At 36.6% G+C, this 19,262-nt stretch overlaps 1 protein-coding gene across 18 annotated transcripts in view; it reads right to left on the bottom strand.

The window, feature by feature from the left end:
- NRXN1 (neurexin 1) overlaps positions 1–19,262 on the bottom strand; it is a 1,155,776-nt gene that overhangs the window by 916,610 nt on the left and 219,904 nt on the right. The window lies entirely within an intron of this gene.

Here is a 19,262-nt window from a genome sequence, read left to right as displayed (position 1 = left end):
GGGAAAATAATCAGCTAGACATTCCAAAATGTTCATTTGGGTGAAATAAGGTAGTATTCAAATTACATTTCAGGATCATTGAAATGAATACTCTCAGATCAACTTACTCATATTTACTTAGATAATTAAAATAACTGACTATAATAGTTTAGATCATTAAATTAATTGGTTTAGTGGATCACCCAATCCCCTGACCTTGAACTCACTGATTGAGCACCTTAAAACTTATTCAACTTTAAAGACTCTTTATGACCCCAAGGACTGTAGTCCATCAAGCTTCTCTGTCCATGGAATTTTCTAGGCGAGAATACTGGAGGAATTGCCATTCCCTTCTTCAGGGGAATCCCAACGTGGGGATAGAACCTGGGTCTCCTGCACTGAAGACAGATTCTTTACCATCTGAGCCACCAGGGAAGCCCCAAATACGAAGCTAATCACAATTCTGTCAACTGCTCCAGGTTAACAATATCATCTTAACACAGTTCTTATAAATATATGGATAATTTTTGAAAAAGGCCATTTGTATGAGAATGCCTTGAGAAAACAAATTTAACCTGTTTAAATTTCTTAAATAGATTCAGTAGAACATTGTATGAGTGTATAGACAGAGCTTATAGACTGAGGGGCAGTTGAAAAGAAAGAGGACCTTTTATGCCGAAGAATGTAGGTATTTAAAATATATTAATAATCAGATGTTTTACCAAGTTACTGAAATAAGTCTAGCTTTCTGATATTAAAGTCCTCAAAACAACTTTTCCAACTTTTCCCAAGCACAAATCAAGATACTTGATGACCTCTACCTTAAGCTCCCGCAAAGCCATACGTTCAGGTACTTTTAGATCATTATTCTCCCAAATCTTAGGAATTAATAACATCAGTTAACAATTCTGTGACACATGAATAGAGGAGAAAAGCTGGAGAGCTGCTTTATTAGAGAAAATAATTCACCACATGGACTGCAGCAAACCAGGCTACACATATTTTAATTCCTTGTTTAAACTAGAAACATGTCAACACTTCTCTTTTAAACCATTAAAATGGTTTAAATACCATTTCCTTTTTAATTATATAAAGAAAAGGGTTTTGAGGTTGCTACAATTACTGACGTAAATTTTGGTTTTTCTTTATACCTTTAGGCTCCAGGAAACATGAGAAGAATGCACATTCTAACCCAGAAGAACTAAAGTACTTCTGTGGATAATCAGTTTGAACACTCCTGGCTCAGGGGAGAGGATGATAGTTTACTGTAAAATGTATGTCCTAGAGAACCAGAACAAGATCATGGACATGTCTCACATTAGCTTCTAAACAACCATCAGATGGCAGTATTTAGAGGTCAGAATCCTCAATGAGTTAAATCCAGATGGTTCTCTGAAAGAATTCTATCCATGGAATTCTCCAGGCAAGAATACTGGAGTGGGTAGCCATTCCCTTCTCCAGGGGAACTTCCCAACCCAGGAATCGTACACAGGTCTCCTGCATTGCAGGCCAATTGTTTACCATCTGAGCCACCAGGGGCGCTCCAAAGGAGAAATAATCCACTAAACTTGTTCTTTCACTGGTGGAAACAGAGGCACAGCTGTCAGTTTCCCATATAGAAATACATTGTTTAATTTATTCATTTGAGTGGGCTTTCAGCTATTCCAATTCAATTTCTTCATTTAACTTACAAGCATGTTCCCTTTCAATGAATGCACATTCAAAAACATAAAGATAACAGGCACCTATTGAGAAAGGAAAGTATACTTCAGATAATTTCATTGTTTCCTCCTACAACCTGCTACTGATGAATCTGGCTCCAAAGCACTGTAAAAGCAACCTTTTAAGATCAGTTACTAGCCACAGAGTACAAAGTATCTGCAGACCAGCTAATCAGCTAATTTCAAGAATTTCCTTATTTGGTAAACATGCTGCTTTAAGGCCAATGGGTATTACCTGGAATTGAATAATTGTATTCTTTCAAAAGTGTTTGAAAGGTGGCTTCAAACTGTCCAAAACATAGCATTCTTTCATAAACACCCCAATCCACACACACACACACAATGAAAGAGAAGTTTTGGAATGAAGTAATATTATTTTTCCGTGTTTTGAAACCTGAGAGTGAACCGAAGGATGCTTGTTACCAAGCTGTAGTGTCTTTTTGAAGAGTCAACACCTGACACTTCAAAAATATTAATCTTTGCAATAAACATTTTACACCCAGAAATTCATCTTAAAACAAACAAGTATAGCAAATAGCATTATTAGTTGAAGTCTCTGAGATCTTTATATGTATTCAATTTCCTCTAAATCTCATCTAAGTTTTTATCCTGCTTTGATGCAACACAGAAATTAATCAGCATAATTAAATATTTAAAGTATTTTAATAATACTTTAAGCAAGCTTACTATTTCGAGGAGGAAATGGCAACCAGGCCAGAATTCTTGCCGGGATAATCCGGGCGGAGGAGCCTGGTGGGCTCCGTGCACAGTACAAGTTTACTGTTCGAAAGCTAATAATTTAGTTTAAAAAAACAGTGTTTGCATCTTACTTTGAGAATATTCAAAAGGAAAGTCATATTTTGGTAAGTGGGTCAGATAACCTAAAATAATTTGGGGGGGGGGGCTAGTTTTCCATGGATAATGACTTAATCTAAAAAGTAATGATATGCCGATTATATCTCAATAAGACTAGGGGAAAAAAGGTATAGTTAGCCTGTAGACAGATGGAGTACAGAGTTTTTGCCTTTATTCTTTAAGCGCAGCATATATCTTTTCTCTCAAAGACCTGCTAAAGTAGCACTGATGATTTCCTTTATGAATCACTGACTTGAATTTACAATTTCTTAGGACCCTTGAGGACTGGGATTTTTACCTTGATAATCTCTCAACTGCTCATAAATATTCCTCTGTCCTCTCTAAATCTTCCCATTACTGCCTGCAACCAACAGAGGCATGCATCTCTTCTGGACCACTAGAACACATGGCAATATTTGAACCCATAGCAATTTAAATCAAATTTTAAAAAATTAAGATGTAGACTTCTCTTTACCACTGAGAATGCTCACATCACAATTATATCACATATTTGCCTACTTATGAAAATAATAGGACTTCCCTGATAGCTCAGTAGGTAAAGAATCCGCCTGCAATGCAGGAGACCCCAGTTCGATTCCTGGGTTGGGAAGATCTGCTGGAAAAGGGAAAGACTATCCACTCTAGTATTCTTGGGCTTCATTCTTGGGCTTCCCTTGTGGCTCAGCTGGTAAAGAATCCTTATGCAATGCGGGAGACCTGGGTTCGATCCCTGGGTTGGGAAGATCCCTGGGTTGGGAAGATCCCCTGGAGAAGGAAAAGGTTACCCACTCCAGTATTCTGGCCTGGGAAATTCCATGGACTGTATAGTCCATGGGGTCGCAAACAGTCGGACACGACTGAGCGACTTTCACTTTCACTATGAAAATAATGCTAAAATACAGTTGGTATTACAAAACACATATGGTTGCAACCAGTGTCCTAGAGTTATTTCTGAATATTCTAATAGACAAGTGTCAAGAGGACTGATACTCTTTCATAAGAGAAAAAAAACCCATATAAGATTTATTATTTGACCTCAAATTTAAATCAATTGTAGTGAATTGAATGTCTTTGTATAAACATTTATGCGACTCAATAATCTAATGGAGATCTGCAAGAGGTCAAATAAAAAAGATAACCATTATTTTCTCAAATTTATTATTTTTAAGGTCAAATACCAAATTAAAATCTTGTTTTGTGTCCCCCTTATTTACCTAGAAACATTTCTATGGGCATAAAGTGGACACTGTTTATTTGATTCAGTTATTTATCTCAAAGGGAGAGACAGTTTCAGAAAAATTCAGAAAAGATTATCTTGATGCACTCTGGTTCTATATCACAGACTGAACAGGTTCATGGAGGAGAATTCTTAGAACTGTGTCATATAATCAGAATGTGTATGGGGCTGAATTCTTAGAATTATGTTGCATTGGAAGATGAATTGACATCTTTTTACTTCTTTCTTGTACAATCAAGTTACAGATATTTACTTTGACTGTATTTACAACTGTCCTACTTCATCTTTGTTGAAAAGCCTGTTCCTTCTTTCATGATGAGCAAGTTACATTTTGAAACCTCCTCATCATTTAAAGCAAGTGCACTCTGAGTGATTATGTCTGTTGTGTACACAGATCAGGACAGAATTGAGTCTCCAGTGAACAGGTGCATCAGACACTGTGACAACAAAGGCAGTGGTAATTATTTTTTCTTTTCGAATTCCCATTAGAATGATGTATACTTTTTAACTTGTTATTTGATCAGGATGAAAGGGGTAAGGTAATAATCAAAATCTTTACAGGGCTTGTACTTGATATGCTATACCAGAGTAATACTTTGTGAGAAGAATAATTCAGGTACTGTATCACCTTTGTTTCTTGTTTCTTTTTTATTCAAGATATTTAATCTGAATTCTGTTTACATAGTATTAAATATTTAAAATGTTTATAATTAACTTTTCTGATGTTTCAAAGGAAATGCTATAAATAACTGAAAATTTTTGACCCCTTAATAAATTATACAGTAAAAACATGACTAAAATAAATGTCACGGCTATTTTTAAAGCAGTATGTGAGAGTGTGTGTGTGTGTGTGTGATGTAGTGTGGTGTATGTGTATAAGGAGAGGACAGAAAGAGAGAGGAAGATTTTAACAGAGATTGAGATTTCATTGAAACATATGTTTAAAAACTGACTTAATTAATCTTCAAAGTAAAATATTATTTTCATAATATTTTATTCACATAACCAATAGGTCTATACAGAATTGCATAATTTTGTATCTGAAAGGATCCTCGGAGATCACCTTCCTGCATATCAAGTCATACATAAGCCTATTCAGAAAAATGCTAGATTATCTCTTGTCATATTTCTGGGGAAATCAAAGGCTGTATTATGTTTGGTCCTCTTTCACAATACCTGGATAGACCTCAACTTGTGAACAAACATTCAATAAGATCTAAAATATAAGTGATGCAACCAAAACACATTAAGTATCAACATTATCCTTTTTCATTGCATTAGTTCAAAAACAGCACATCTGTTTCCCAAGAACCAAAACCCTGCAATTTGGTCTTAATATTAAAAGAAACTCTATAGTGATGAGTCAAATTCACATTAGAAAGCAAGCTATTGGTCAAATGGTGTCTCGTATCTAGTATATTATGAATGCTGTGGGAAAATGACGTTAAATCTTCTTATATTAGATGTAGGGCTCTTACTAGACATTGCACTTCACACATTTCAGTGGCCTTCGTGGGCCTGACCTCACAGAATGAAGCAAAGAGCTTTATGTTGAGAGAACAGGAATGTTTCCCAGGCTACTGCTTCTGTCATGAGAAAAGCAACCATAAATTAAATGGCTTGCAACAATCTTGAAGATATCCTACGAGGTGTCTTAGAAAACTAAACAAAAAGAGCAGAAATAGAACTTGAAGTGAAGACAACACTGGCATGTTTAGAAAGCTGACACTGCAAATAGAGATCTACCTTGTTTCTACTGTAATGAAAGAACCCTCAAAGCTTACTGGCTATTTTATTTGACTTGTGAAATGCAAAGTCTCTATCTCTAAAAAGAGACGAGCCAACAGCTGCAAGAAGAGAATGCCTCCTGTCCTGATGCAGTTAGTCACCCAACTAGAGAAGATTCTGGCCCTAATGCTAACCATCATTTGGTTCATAACCTGCTACCACATCCTAAAGAAGGACTGACCAAGTGCTATTTTTGCTTTATTAAAAGGAGAGATTCCAAAGTTCAATGACTCAAAAATCTTTCCCTTTAAGATATTAAAACATAGGTGAACTAGGGAGACTTAGGCATCTTTATTACAGATGAAAACAATATAGAATGCTTTAACATTATTGGTAAGTTGCCTTTAGACTAACAACTTTTAAAAGTATCATGAGGTCTCTCAGACTGCATGAATTATACAGACTCTCAGAGACCACAATCTGTGTCAAAAAGAGGCTCACGAGGAAACCACCATGTCTCTGCGTGTTCATGACTGGATTTCCATGTTTGCATAATTTTGATTTCTGGCAATGAAACTAGGAGACAAAGAAAGAGACCCAGATAAAGCAAGAAAGCTAACCTAAAGGGAGATATAGGGTAGGAAGTATTTTCTAGTTAGAATCTGACTTTGAGGTGATAATTGGACACTACCGTGAACAATTATACACCAAAAAACTGGGTCACCTAGAGGAGACAGGTTCAGTTCCTAGAAACATATAACCTGTGTAGACTTAGTCATAAAGAAATAGAAAATCTGAACACCAACAATGAATAAGGAAACTGATCAGTAATCAAAAATCTAACAAGTCCAAGACCAGATGGCCTCACTAGAGAATGCTAACACACATTTAAAGAAAATCAACGCCAATCCTCCCCAAACTCCAAAATCTAAAGATGCATACATATGTCCAACTCATTTTATAGTGCTCACATTACACTAATACCAAAGCCAGACACACACACACACACACACACACACACACACACACACACACACACACACACACACACACACACACTATAGGCAAATATACATGATGAATACAGACACAAAATTCTAGTAAAACAAATTCAACAGCATGCTTAAAAGTGGGATTTATGTCTAAACGGAAGAATGGTTCACATACACAAATCAATCAATGCCATACAACACTTTAAGAGGACAAAAAATAAAAATCACATAATCTTCTTAAAAGATGCAGAAAAAGCATATGACAAAATTCAACCTCTTTTCACGAGAAAAACTCTCAAAAAACTTAGAATAAAAGGAAATTACCTCAATGTAATAAAGGCCCTATATGAAAAGCTCATATTTAATACCATATCAATGGTGAAAAATCAAAAGCCTTCCCTCTATGATCAGGACCGAGTCAAGGATGCCCACGTTTTCCACTTCTATTTACCATAGTAGTAGAATCTTAGCCAGAGTAATTAGACAAGAAAAAGAAGTAGAAGTCATCCAAATAGAAAGAGAAAAAGCAAAATTATCTGTTCACAAATGATACAATCTTATATACAGAAAATCCTAAATAATTTCACCAAAAAATGCTGTGAGAACAGATAAGCAATTTCTATAAAACTACACGATACAAAATCGACATATGGAAATGAGTTTCATGTCTAAATACTAATATTGAACTTTTAAAAAAATAAGCAAAACATTTTTAAAGAAAATTAAGGGGAGAAAAGGACAATAACAGTATGAAACAATTTAAAATGATGATATAATTTTTTTAAGTACATAAAGATATTTGGCATAAAATTTCTTTCCTACTCCTGTCTCCCTTCTGTTCATTGGCCTCCCAGTATCCTCCTTCTAGGTGATCCTGGGAAATAGATAACAATATCTAAAGTTTCCCAGGTACCTCTAAAATAGAACATTGCTCTGCTTTCAGTCATAAGACGAAAAGAACAGCTTGTGCAACTTCAGGCTCTGGTTTCGAGATGCTTCCTGTCAGGATTAGAGCCATCTTCAGTGCTGATTTCTCAAAAATCAATTAATCAACCACTGAATCAATCAACAAATGCTTCCTGAGCACTCACGAGGGTGAGAATTGCATTATGGGTTAGGGAGGTAATAGAAGTAAAATAACTTTTGATGTTACTAATCTTAAAACATATATGTTGGAAATCATCATACCAACATGAAATTGTCAATAAAACCATATCTTCTAATTAGGCAAGTGTGAGATTCTTCATACATACATTTACTCCATCAACAAAATTATGTATTTAGGGTTTGGCAGAACTTTAAATATCATCAAAGCCAAACTACTTATTTAACTAGTGAGAAAGCTAAAATTCAGAGAAGCAGCAAGTGTTATAATTAAGGATACGAAGCCTGGACTTAGCCTGATTCAGCTGAAATCCTAGCTCTACAATTTAGCAGCTGTGTGACACGGGATAAACTATTAATATTTAACCCTGTGCTTAAAACTTCCCACCCGTAAAATGGGTGTAATAAGTATATCTTTCATAAGATTGTAGCAATTATTATATGAGTTAATATAAGTAAATGGCTAAGAAGGATGTTTGACAAAGAATAAGCGCTACAAGTACAAGCTATTATCATTAAAGGTTAAATGACATGTGGAAGATGAAACAGCTAAATGGCATAGAAATGGTTATAAACTGATAAAATTAGGTATTGAATTATCCATTATAAAGCATTTAAGGAAAGAGATTACAAAGCAAAAATTAATATAACATTCATAATAAGGTAATGGCAAGTGTCCAAATGGAAAAATAATAATCCAAAAACAGGAGTGGATGAAGGTGACACTTGCATTGGGTTGAGTTAGCTCATAAAAAAGGAAACAGAAAATCTAGGTGGACAAAAAAGCGACTTCTTTGAGGATCACTGGGCCAGAAGTCAGGGCTTGCAGACTCAAGGTCTGTTTGCAAAAGTCTCCTTTTGCTTCCCTTTTTACATTTTCTAGAAAAAAATAGAATGGAATGTAGGAACACTCAGAGGTAAGACCCTAAGTATTAATATTTGGGTAGGAAAACTTTTAAACACTTATTTACTTTACTGGAGTTCTTCACTAAATTCTAGTCTTTGTTTAACTTAAGTGACAATCTAGTCCATTTTAAAATATTAGAAAAATAATAAAAAGAATGTGCTACTACTCATTTGTTCATATGTGAGTGTGAACATGTATTTTAGAAATATGAAAAGCTTGAAATTTTTAGTAAAAGTTTGCTTCTGACTTAAAAATAAATTTAAATTTCCCTTTAAACTATGTCAGAAAATAGTTTTCTAATATCCAAAATTTACTAAATATGGTATGCTTCAAAGTAATAATTTATACATTCATTAAAGAGAAAAATGAATAGTAAATGTCACAAGCTTCATTGATTTACAATTTCCAGATTACTTCTATGTAAGTGATAGCACAAATGACAGGAAATGGTATTAAGCTAAGTGAAATAAGTGGGACAGGGAAAGACAAATGCCATGTGAACTCTTACATGTGGATAATAAAAAACAAACAAACTAGCTAAAATCAATCTCACAGATACAGAGAACAGACTGGTAGTTGCCTGAGGTGTGTGTGCGGGTGACGGGGTGGGAGGGGAAATGGATAAAAAGGGTCATAAGGTAAATAAATAAATAAACCCCAAGCAACCAAAACAGATCTCACCAAATCCACACACAAAAAGTTCTTAATTCAATTTTATATACACTTCTAACAAGCTTGGTTACCTGGTTTCCTAGTGTGTGATAAATTATTGGTTTAAAAAAAAATAGGGAGATCCCTAAAATAAATGCCTTTCCTGCAAAAAAAGCACAGATATATCCTAGGCTTGAGGAATTCTCACCTTTTGCATAAGATGAGCCACTCTGATGGAGTGATCAGCCTGTAGAGCCTTCAAAGACTGGCAGCCAAGTCTAATCACATTGCATTTACAGGAATCACCCCTCATCCAAGAGTTCATTTTGAGGAAAAAGAAAGAGGGAGAAATGTACCTTGCACATTTTAAGATAATTAACAACATTTCTAATACAGTCCTTCAGATATTAAATTCTCATCTTCACTCTTATTTCCAACAAATATAATATACTACAAGAACTAGTTAGCATAGTTATAAAAATAATAATGAAGCTGAGGGTCTGTCAGTACAGCTCAAGCCTCTACCCTGAATTTAGAAACCTGCCTTTTAATCAAATTCCAGTCAAATGCTTTATTTACAGAGTTATTTGTTATATATTGTAATGCATTACTTTCATTGAACGTCTGACTTATTATGGGATATTGAGCACATTTTTGTGAACAACAGAAACAGCAAACTATTACATTTCCAGCACTGAATCATTCAACGTCATTAGACAAAAAAAAAAAAAAAACCTATACAAGTCAACAGTCACTGTGCACTTGAACGTGAGCAATATTGAGCCTAACAGGCTCCCAGAGACTCCCTTTAGTTTGTCATTTTAATTATTTGCATATTAAGATCTCTGCAGGCAGGCAATACTTCAAATGATAGCTCAAACATCTCCTTCAGATGTCATTAGGTTCAGTATTGCCAAATAAATTTTAGTTGTCATACAAGTTTGAAAACTAAAGTATGATCCACATCCCAGAATATTAGAAACAAAAGCAAAAATAAACAAATGGGACCTAATGAAACTTAAAAGCTTTTGCACAACAAAGGAAACTATAAGTAAGGTGAAACGACAGCCCTCAGATTAGGAGAAAATAATAGCAAATGAAGCAACAGACAAAGGATTAATCTCAAAAATATACAAGCAACTCCTGCAGCTCAACTCCAGAAAAATAAATGACCCAATCAAAAAATGGGCCAAAGAACTAAACAGACATTTCTCCAAAGAAGACATACAGATGGCTAACACATGAAAAGGTGCTCAACATCACTCATTATCAGAGAAATGCAAATCAAAACCACAATGAGGTACCATTACATGCCAGTCAGGATGGCTGCTATCCAAAAGTCTACAAGCAATAAATGCTGGAGAGGGTGTGGAGAAAAGGGAACCCTCTTACACTGTTGGTGGGAATGCAAACTAGTACAGCCACTATGGAAAACAGTGTGGAGATTTCTTAAAAAACTGGAAATAGAACTGCCATATGACCCAGCAATACCACTTCTGGGCATACAAACCGAGGAAACCAGATCTGAAAGAGACACATGCACCCCAATGTTCATCGCAGCACTGTTTATAATAGCCAGGACATGGAAGCAACCTAGAAGCCCATCAGCAGACGAATGGATAAGGAAGCTGTGGTACATATACACCATGGAATATTACTCAGCTGTTAAAAAGAATTCATTTGAATCAGTTCTAATGAGATGGATGAAACTGGAGCCCATTATACAGACTGAAGTAAGCCAGAAAGATAAAGACCATTACAGTATACTAACACATATATAAGGAATTTAGAAAGATGGTAACGATAACCCTATACGCAAAACAGAAAAAGAGACACAGATGTACAGAACAGACTTTTGGACTCTATGGGAGAAGGCGAGGGTGGGATGTTTCAAGAGAACAGCATCGAAACATGTATATTATCTATGGTGAAACAGATCACCAGCCCAGGTTGGATGCATGAGACAAGTGCTCAGGCCTGGTGCACTGGGAAGACCCAGAGGGAGCGGGTAGAGAGGGAGGGGGGAGGGGGGATTGGGATGGGGAATACATGTAAATCCATGGCTGATTCAGGTCAGTGTATGACAAGAACCACTGCAATATTGTAGAGTGATTAGCCTCCAACTAATAAAAAATAAATAAATAAATAAAGTCAATCCCAAACCTGTTAGAATCAGAAGAAAGATTGAGGCATCTAAGTATGGCCCTAGGATACCGGTGCAAGCTGGAGTTGCTAGAGATTTGAAATGATAATTAGGACTATTTTCCTGGGACTAGGACAATAGAAAGTAACAATACCTAGCATGATATAGCTATAGGGAAAAAAAAGGCTTTACAAGTAAAGTCACAGAGTAGATAGTCAATAAATGCTAGCTAACTTTTTTTTTTTTTTTTTTACTATAATTAGTGGCAGAGGCAACATCAAGAGCCACATTCATGATTAAAATTGCACTGCTTTTCCATGGGTTAATTTTGTTTTCTCAAACTAAACTACAGGGCAAAAAAAAAAAAGTCTTGTTTTACTAAAGCACACAAAGTAGTTTGTCTATATGCTAGTCAAATTTGCCAAGCTATTTTCCGTGCTTCTAGAAAGCAAATAATGAATGTTAAGTCCCAGAGAGCACCCAGAGTAGTATTGGATCCATAGCAATAAATGTTCAGTAACTGGTTATTTATTAAGCCCACAGAATGAAGGACTCAATGTTAAAGAATCAAACAGGAATATAAATGAGTGCAGCCACTATGGTGAACAGTATAAAGGTTCCTTAAAAAACTAAAATTATGATATGATCCAACAACCCCACTCCTGGGCATACATCTGAAAAAAAGAAACTCTAATTTGAACGGATACATGTATCTCAATATTCACAGTAGCACTGTTTACAGTTGCCAAGACACAGAAGCAACCTAAGTGTCCACTGACGGATGGATGGGCAAAGAAGACGCTCCATATGAACACAGTGGAATGATACTCAAAAAAGAGAAAGGGTGAAATAATGTTGTTTGTAGCAACATGGATGGACCTAGATATTATCATACTGAGTGAACTAAATCAGACAGAGAAAAACAAGTATGCTATGATATCACTTATATGTAGAATCTTAAATGATACCCAGACAGAAATAGACTCAAAGACATTAAAAAAAAAAAAAGAGCTTACTAAGAAAAAATAGGGACAGGGATAAATTAAAAGTTTGGATTAAAATATATACACTACTATATATGGAAAAGATAACCAACAAGGACCTACAGCACAGAAAACTATATTCAATCTATAATGCTGTAGTAAACATAAGTAGAAGAGAATCAAAAAAAGTATATATATATATATATGTACACATACACACATAGGAATCATTTTACTCTACACCTGAAACAAACACAACATTATAAAGCAATTAATTTCAATTAAAAAAAAAAGAGGAATCAAGCAGGGACAGACTGTATTTTCTTGGACTCCAGAATCACTGCAGATGATGACTGCAGCCATGAAAATAAAAGACGCTTGCTCCTTTGAAGAAAAGCTATGATCAACCTAGACAGCTTATTAAAAAGCAGAGACATTACTTTGCCACAAAGGTCCGTCTAGTCAAAGCTATGGTTTTTCCAGTAGTCTTGTACGGATGTGAGAGTTGGACTATAAAGAAAGCTGAGTGCCGAAGAATTGATGCTTTTGAACTGTGGTGTTGGAGAAGACTCTTGAGAGTCCCTTGCACTGCAAAGAGACCCAACCAGCCCATCCTAAAGGAAATCAGTCCTGAATATTCTTTGGAAAGACTGATGCTGAAGCTGAAACTCCAATACTCTGGTCACCTGATGTGAAGAACAGACACTGGAAAAACCCCGATGCTGGGTAGATTGAAGGCAGGAGGAGAAGGAGATGGCTGAGGAGGGCATGGTGGGATGGCATCACCAGCTCAATGGATATGAGTCTGAGCAAGCTCCAGAAGATGGTGGAGGACAGGGAAGCCTGGAATGCTGCAGTCCACGCGGTCTCAGAGAGCCAGGCCCAACTGAGTGACTGAACAAGGACAAACAGGGACTGAACGAGTGAACTCAATCAGGGATGGCGACCAACCTGGAGGTGAATGTAAATCCTGTGTCTACATCAAAGTTTCTGCAGCATGAACACACTGACTGCCCTCTGTGAGTGGCAGCACCATGAGGCGCTTGTGGCGAGCTGCAGCCCCCCCCACCCTCGCCCTCCCTCACTCACCGTGAACAATGGATGAGCAAGAGCGTCCAGACTGTCTGTCACAGGAGTAAGCTCCTGCTTATAGCAGAGCAGGGGATAATGGGGAAAGAGACAGAGTCTGAGCTACTCTTATGGAATCACCTAACTGTATCTTTTCAAGCAAAAAAAAAAAAGGACTGAAGAGAAAAGTTATGAAATTGGGGGCTGAATCAGGAGGAGAAACAATACTTATTGAGCATGTGTTTATATCCAACATATGAAAAAGTTATTTAAATAAAAAAAGAAAAATATGGCTAGAGTACAATGTATTATTATATTGCTGCTATAATTCAAGCCTTGTGTGTGTGTGTGTGTGTGTGTGTGTGTGTGTGTTACAGAGAAAGGGGTAGTTGGATGTACAAAAATATCAAGTGAGGTATTTTGTAATCTAAAATCTACTAAATATTTGAAGGGTATGACTACTACACTCGGGCTCATTGTCTTCCACATTTTAAATACAAAGATGTAGGAGCAGGCAATACCTAAAAAACTTACCATTCCTAAAATTCTATGATTTCACAATTCTGAACATAAAAATAGCTGCTTTTAAAATACTATCATATGTTTGAGCTGATGACTTCCTGAAAACAGAAAATGCCTGGGTCCAGCAAAGGAAACAGAGGCTTGGCCTAAGGACTGAACAAATAAGTATGTTGAGACCACAGGTACACTCAAAGGGTCGGGCTCCTAGGTAAGACACAAACCCGCCTCAAGGGAAGCCTGGGGCCCAGACAGTTAAACACCCACTTCTCCAGGGGACTGCCAAGCTTAAAAAGATTGGCAGATCTCAAAGTTGGATAAAAAGTAAGTAGACTCGCAGGAAGAACCAGCGCTCCAGAAGTCAGCTCACACTTGGTAAAGGACCTCCTGATTAGTGAGATGAGTTACAACAGGGAATATTTGTTTTAAAACTGCATCAAGTTCACTGAAAAATAAAAATCAGGTGCAGGCATTCACAATTTATTACGATTTTTTTAAAACTTGGACGTTAGAATTATCTTGCGTGCCTTTACCGACCACATAAGTGACAGACTACAGGAAAGCATGACAAAACAAATCAATAAATAAGTAAATCAACAGGGCTGATGTAGATCATTTGCCACCACCATTTTGTCCCAGATGCTTCCAGTGGGTCCATAGTTTATTCCTTCAGTTAGCAACAAACCCATGAGGTAGGACCAAACCTAGACTATGAAAGAAATAAGTGAAACTGTGATTGGTGAGTGAAACAAAGTGAGTGAAGAGTGAGGGATGAGGCAGCTTGCTGCCACAGGTAGAGGAAGGTCAGAGGTTTAGGGCAGAGGCTATTCCAGTCATCTTGCTATTGGATGATGGTGGCTTGATTAGGGTACTAGCCATGGAAACTGAAAGATACATATGAACTGGAAGTGGCCTCTAACTTGTAATTATTGGAGTTTGTATGTGCATGTGTGTGTCTGTGCGTGTGAGTTTCATAGTGGGGTGAGGAATCAGTGAGGAATCAAGGATGACTTCTATGTATTTGGCTTGAACAACTAGGCATATGGTAATGATATTCATTAGTTCAGTTCAGTCGCTCAGTCATGTCCAACTCTTTACAACCCCATGGACTGCAGCATGCCAGGCTTCCCTGTCCATCACCAACTCCCAGAGCCTACTCAAACTCATGTCCATCGCTTCAATGATCCCATCCAACCGTCACATCCTCTGTCATCCCCTTCTCCTCCTGTCTTCAGTCTTTCCCAGCATCAGGGTCCATAAGCTTGGGTTAAGGGAAAATGTACAGCTGTTTCAGTCCTGAGAAGTTTGAGAAACTTCTAAGACATCACAGTGAAAATGTCAAGTAAGGGATCAGTTATATAAACCCAGAGCTCACTGGAGAGATTGAGATTAGAGATTCGGGATTCATCAGTATACAGATGTCATTGAAAGCACAGTATGGAAACATCTGCGGAGAGATTATAGTCTTTGAGACTAGCAGTTAGAGGTCAACAAAGCAAGAAAAGTCAGCAAGAAAGGCCAAGAATGAGTGGTTATAAAGAAGCGGAGTATAGCATTATGGATGCCCAAAGTACAGTGTGTTTAAAGAAGTGGGGAATGGTCACCTACGTGACTTGTTAGACAAATTACATGAGGACAGAAAAGTGATCATTTTGCTTGGCAACCTGATGACCTTGGTAAGAGTTTATGCAGTTAAGAAGGGCAAATAGATTGGAAAGAGATGTTGAGGTAGGTGCTTTTGATGGGCTGAACAGCTGCCTGCATGCACGCTTAGTCCTGTCCAACTCTGCAACCCCATATACTGCAGCACGCCTGACTCCTCTATCCAGGGGATCTTCCAGGCAAGAATACTGGAGTGGGTTGCCTTTTCTGACTCCTTGGGATCTTCCCAACCCAGGGTTTGAACTCATGTCTCCTGCATCTCCTGCACTAGCAGGCAGATTCTTTACCATTGCACCCACCTGGGAAGCCGATGGGCTAAACAAACCTTATTAAAACATAACAGCATTTGTAACATAGAAATGTTATTATTTTTACTCATACTGAAGTGTATTCTTGATTTCATGACTATCACATGATAGGATTTCTTTATAATTAATTGCTTCATAGCAGTTAAATTAAAAAGAAAGTGGTGAGAATCCACAAGAATTAACAGCAAATATTTTGTGAGTTTTTAAAATGCTTTAGGGAAATACGACTTAATACTTAGTGTTCCAAATGGCACTGCTCTTATAAGCAGTAAGTATGACCTTCTGGCTATGATATTGAAAATTAAAAAAAAAAAATAGGAAGAACAAATAAACCATTTTAAAGACTTGTTTTCAAATGTCACCATAGCAATAAATTATTGATTTTCACATCCAAAATTAATGCTTTTATTTATAAAGTATTTTTTAACTCTGAGTAACATAATACATAACTTTGCTTTAAGAGATCATTTTAAAGACTTACAGAGTTTGAAGGAACCCAATTAAGTGTGTTCTGTGTGTCTTTTCAGTCTGCCCTTAGCAAGACTCACAATGTGAGTTCTGTTCTACTTGCTATCAGGGGAAACCTCCTAGGAACCCAGAGAATACTGCCTGCTGGGGAAAAAAAAAAAAAAGAGCTCATTGCTTCATAAAGTCTCTGGCTGTGGCCAAAGAGAACACAGCATCCGTTTATAGAGTCTCCTAATTGGCACTAGGCCATTGTGGAGGCTCGCACTTCTTTACTGGCAAATGCAGCCATTTTTATTTGTGCTCTCCAACAGATTCAGCTACCAATGCCCACAGATTTGGATTATGAAAAATTATCTAGGCAGGTAAAAAGAATTGAAATGTGAGACAGCTTGGTAGCTTGGCAGGAAGAGGGAGGGAGGCCCAAACTACATGGAAGAAGGAGCATTTTGTGAAAATGAACAAAGCTCTATGTTCTCCCTTGAATAATAAAAACAATCATCCACATACTAACATGACACAGGGATTTTATTATCAATTGTCACACACAGTGGTTTTATTAGCACCTATTCAAGACTAAGCCAATTTAAAAGCACTTGAAATCTTAGGCAGATGTTTTTAAATGAAAAAAAAAGTTCAAACAGCTCTGCATCATATAATACCTGCTATAAATAATATAAAGCTCAGCTCTTCCTTCCTTAGTCTTGAAGCATAGCCATTTACATATGAGCTGCCCATACTAAGCAACATCATTTTCTAGGGCAACAATGTTCCTTAGTCTGTCAGAATTTTATGACATGCATTTTCTCTTTTGCCTAATTTTAAATTCCTAGTCCATTTCATGTTGGAATACATCTCCTCCCACACATGATTCCTATCAAATGTCTCATTTAGTTCCTTTTAAAATTAAAGGAAATATCACTTTGAAAAATTGGAGTTCTTCACTAAAGCTCAACATTAAGCATACTCCAAGACCTCAACTTTTCACTTCTAAGTATAGACCCCATAGAAAAAACTATACATGTTCACCAAATGACATGCACTAAAATAAATGTTATGAATAGCAACACTGTTCATAAAAGTACACAATTATACATGACCTAACTGTGCCCAAATCAAGAATGAAATTAATAAAATTATCATGCAATGAAAACTACTGCAATGAGAATGAATGATCTAAAACTTTATGCAACAACATGGAGAAGTCTTAAGAATAGATTGTTGGAAAAAAGATGTAAAATAACAGAAATTATAGTGAATATTTTCATCATATAAACTGTTAATACTTTATCCTGACTAGAAAGCAGGAGTGTTAGTACTTTATCCTGACTAGAAAGCAAAAGAGCAATTACCTCTAAAGGGGTCTAGTGAGTAGAAGGGGGCATGAGGGACTTCTGAAAGTCTATCATTCTTGGGTTGTTCACCTGGGTGCTGGTTACACAAATGTGTGCAGTTTGTCATCACAGTGTATTGTTAAGATATGTTCACATTTTTGTGCTGATTTAATAGGTAAGTCATTAAAGAAAAACAAAAAACAAACTCAAGTTTACATGAATGCTGACTGAGGTGGAACAGAGATGCTCAATACCAAGTGTAGGAGACCAAGTTTTTGTTCATAGATATTATCTACCTCTTACTACCAGCTGAAATTTGGCTATGTGACTTGCTCTCATCAAGGGAACATGAGTTGAGATGAGCACTGCTTCCAGTCTAAGCATTAAGAGCTAGTGTGTTTCACAGTCACCGCTCTTCCCTCTGCCTCTAGACTGCATCCCAGAAAGAAGAAAACACAGAAACTACAGGCAACTAGTGTCAGATATGCAACAGGAGTAGAAAAGAGTCCTTGTGAAAAGTCATTGAGACATTATCCTGAATTACAAGGTTTGAGTAAAACAGTTGGGCATTTTGGACTACTGTAAACACAAAGAACAAAATTAGTTCTATCACGTCCTGTAGACTCTACAGAGTTTACCTAATTTAATGTTTCAGAGAATCTTCCAGACGTGACCTAGTACTCTTGTCGCACAGATTTTCTTAGGCATTGTCAAAGCTCTGTAGGTCTCCAGATATTATTTACCCACATGGAGACCATAAACCCTCATGCTCCATTTAGCTCAATACATTATTTCCAATAAATACTGAAGTCCAATGGGACAAGGAAAGCCCAATCAGCTCATAATGACATTTTTTTGTTTGAAAATAATTTTAGATCCAGCAAGATTTGACCCCCAGTAATTTTTCTACACTAAGTGGTATTCCTGGACATAACAAATTTATATAAGGGAGGTAACAGCAACAGGCCAGGTCAGATTTTCTCTTCCAAAAATTGGAAATCTGAATGAAAAACAAAACAAAACAAAAACCTGGAAGCTCTTGAAAGTAAAAATAAAAGTGAACTAAAAATTGCGCAATACCCTCAAGCCTTGGTTATGAGCTACCTTTGTTTCCTCTTCATAAATTCATCTCTTTTTCTTGGAAGCCAGAGTGAGTTTGGTAGCTGAAAACCATGACAGCTATCAGAAATATTTATGTCCCTGGATATATGAAATAATAGATCACTAAACAGAGACCCTGTGTTTCTGAGGTGAATATAAAAATAATGCCTTACTTCTCAAAGTTACTTCTGCGATTTTTAGTTTCTGGATTTTTTTTCCTAGAAGGGTGATTTTTATTGGAAACAGATGCACAAAGTAACTTTACCCAAGAATCTCCTAAAGTTTTAAGGTTAATTTTAAACTGCAACCCTTCTAAGCAGATTTTTTTAATGAATTAAAAGAAAAAAAATAAAAACATGGTTGGGTCGAGTTTTCAGTCTTATAATGTGACCAGAGAATTCTCCAGAATATGTATAGAAACTGGTTGATTTTCAGTGTCACACAGACACCAGTTTGTTCTATAAACTATATTTCCTAAGAGCAGGAAAGTGGGAGCTATTTCTTA

The sequence above is a fragment of the Muntiacus reevesi genome, chromosome 3, assembly GCF_963930625.1.
Source record: "Muntiacus reevesi chromosome 3, mMunRee1.1, whole genome shotgun sequence".
Classification (NCBI taxonomy): Eukaryota; Metazoa; Chordata; class Mammalia; order Artiodactyla; family Cervidae; genus Muntiacus; species Muntiacus reevesi.
The sequence above is the reverse complement of the archived record's forward strand: the minus strand, read 5'-3'. Positions and strand labels throughout refer to the sequence as shown.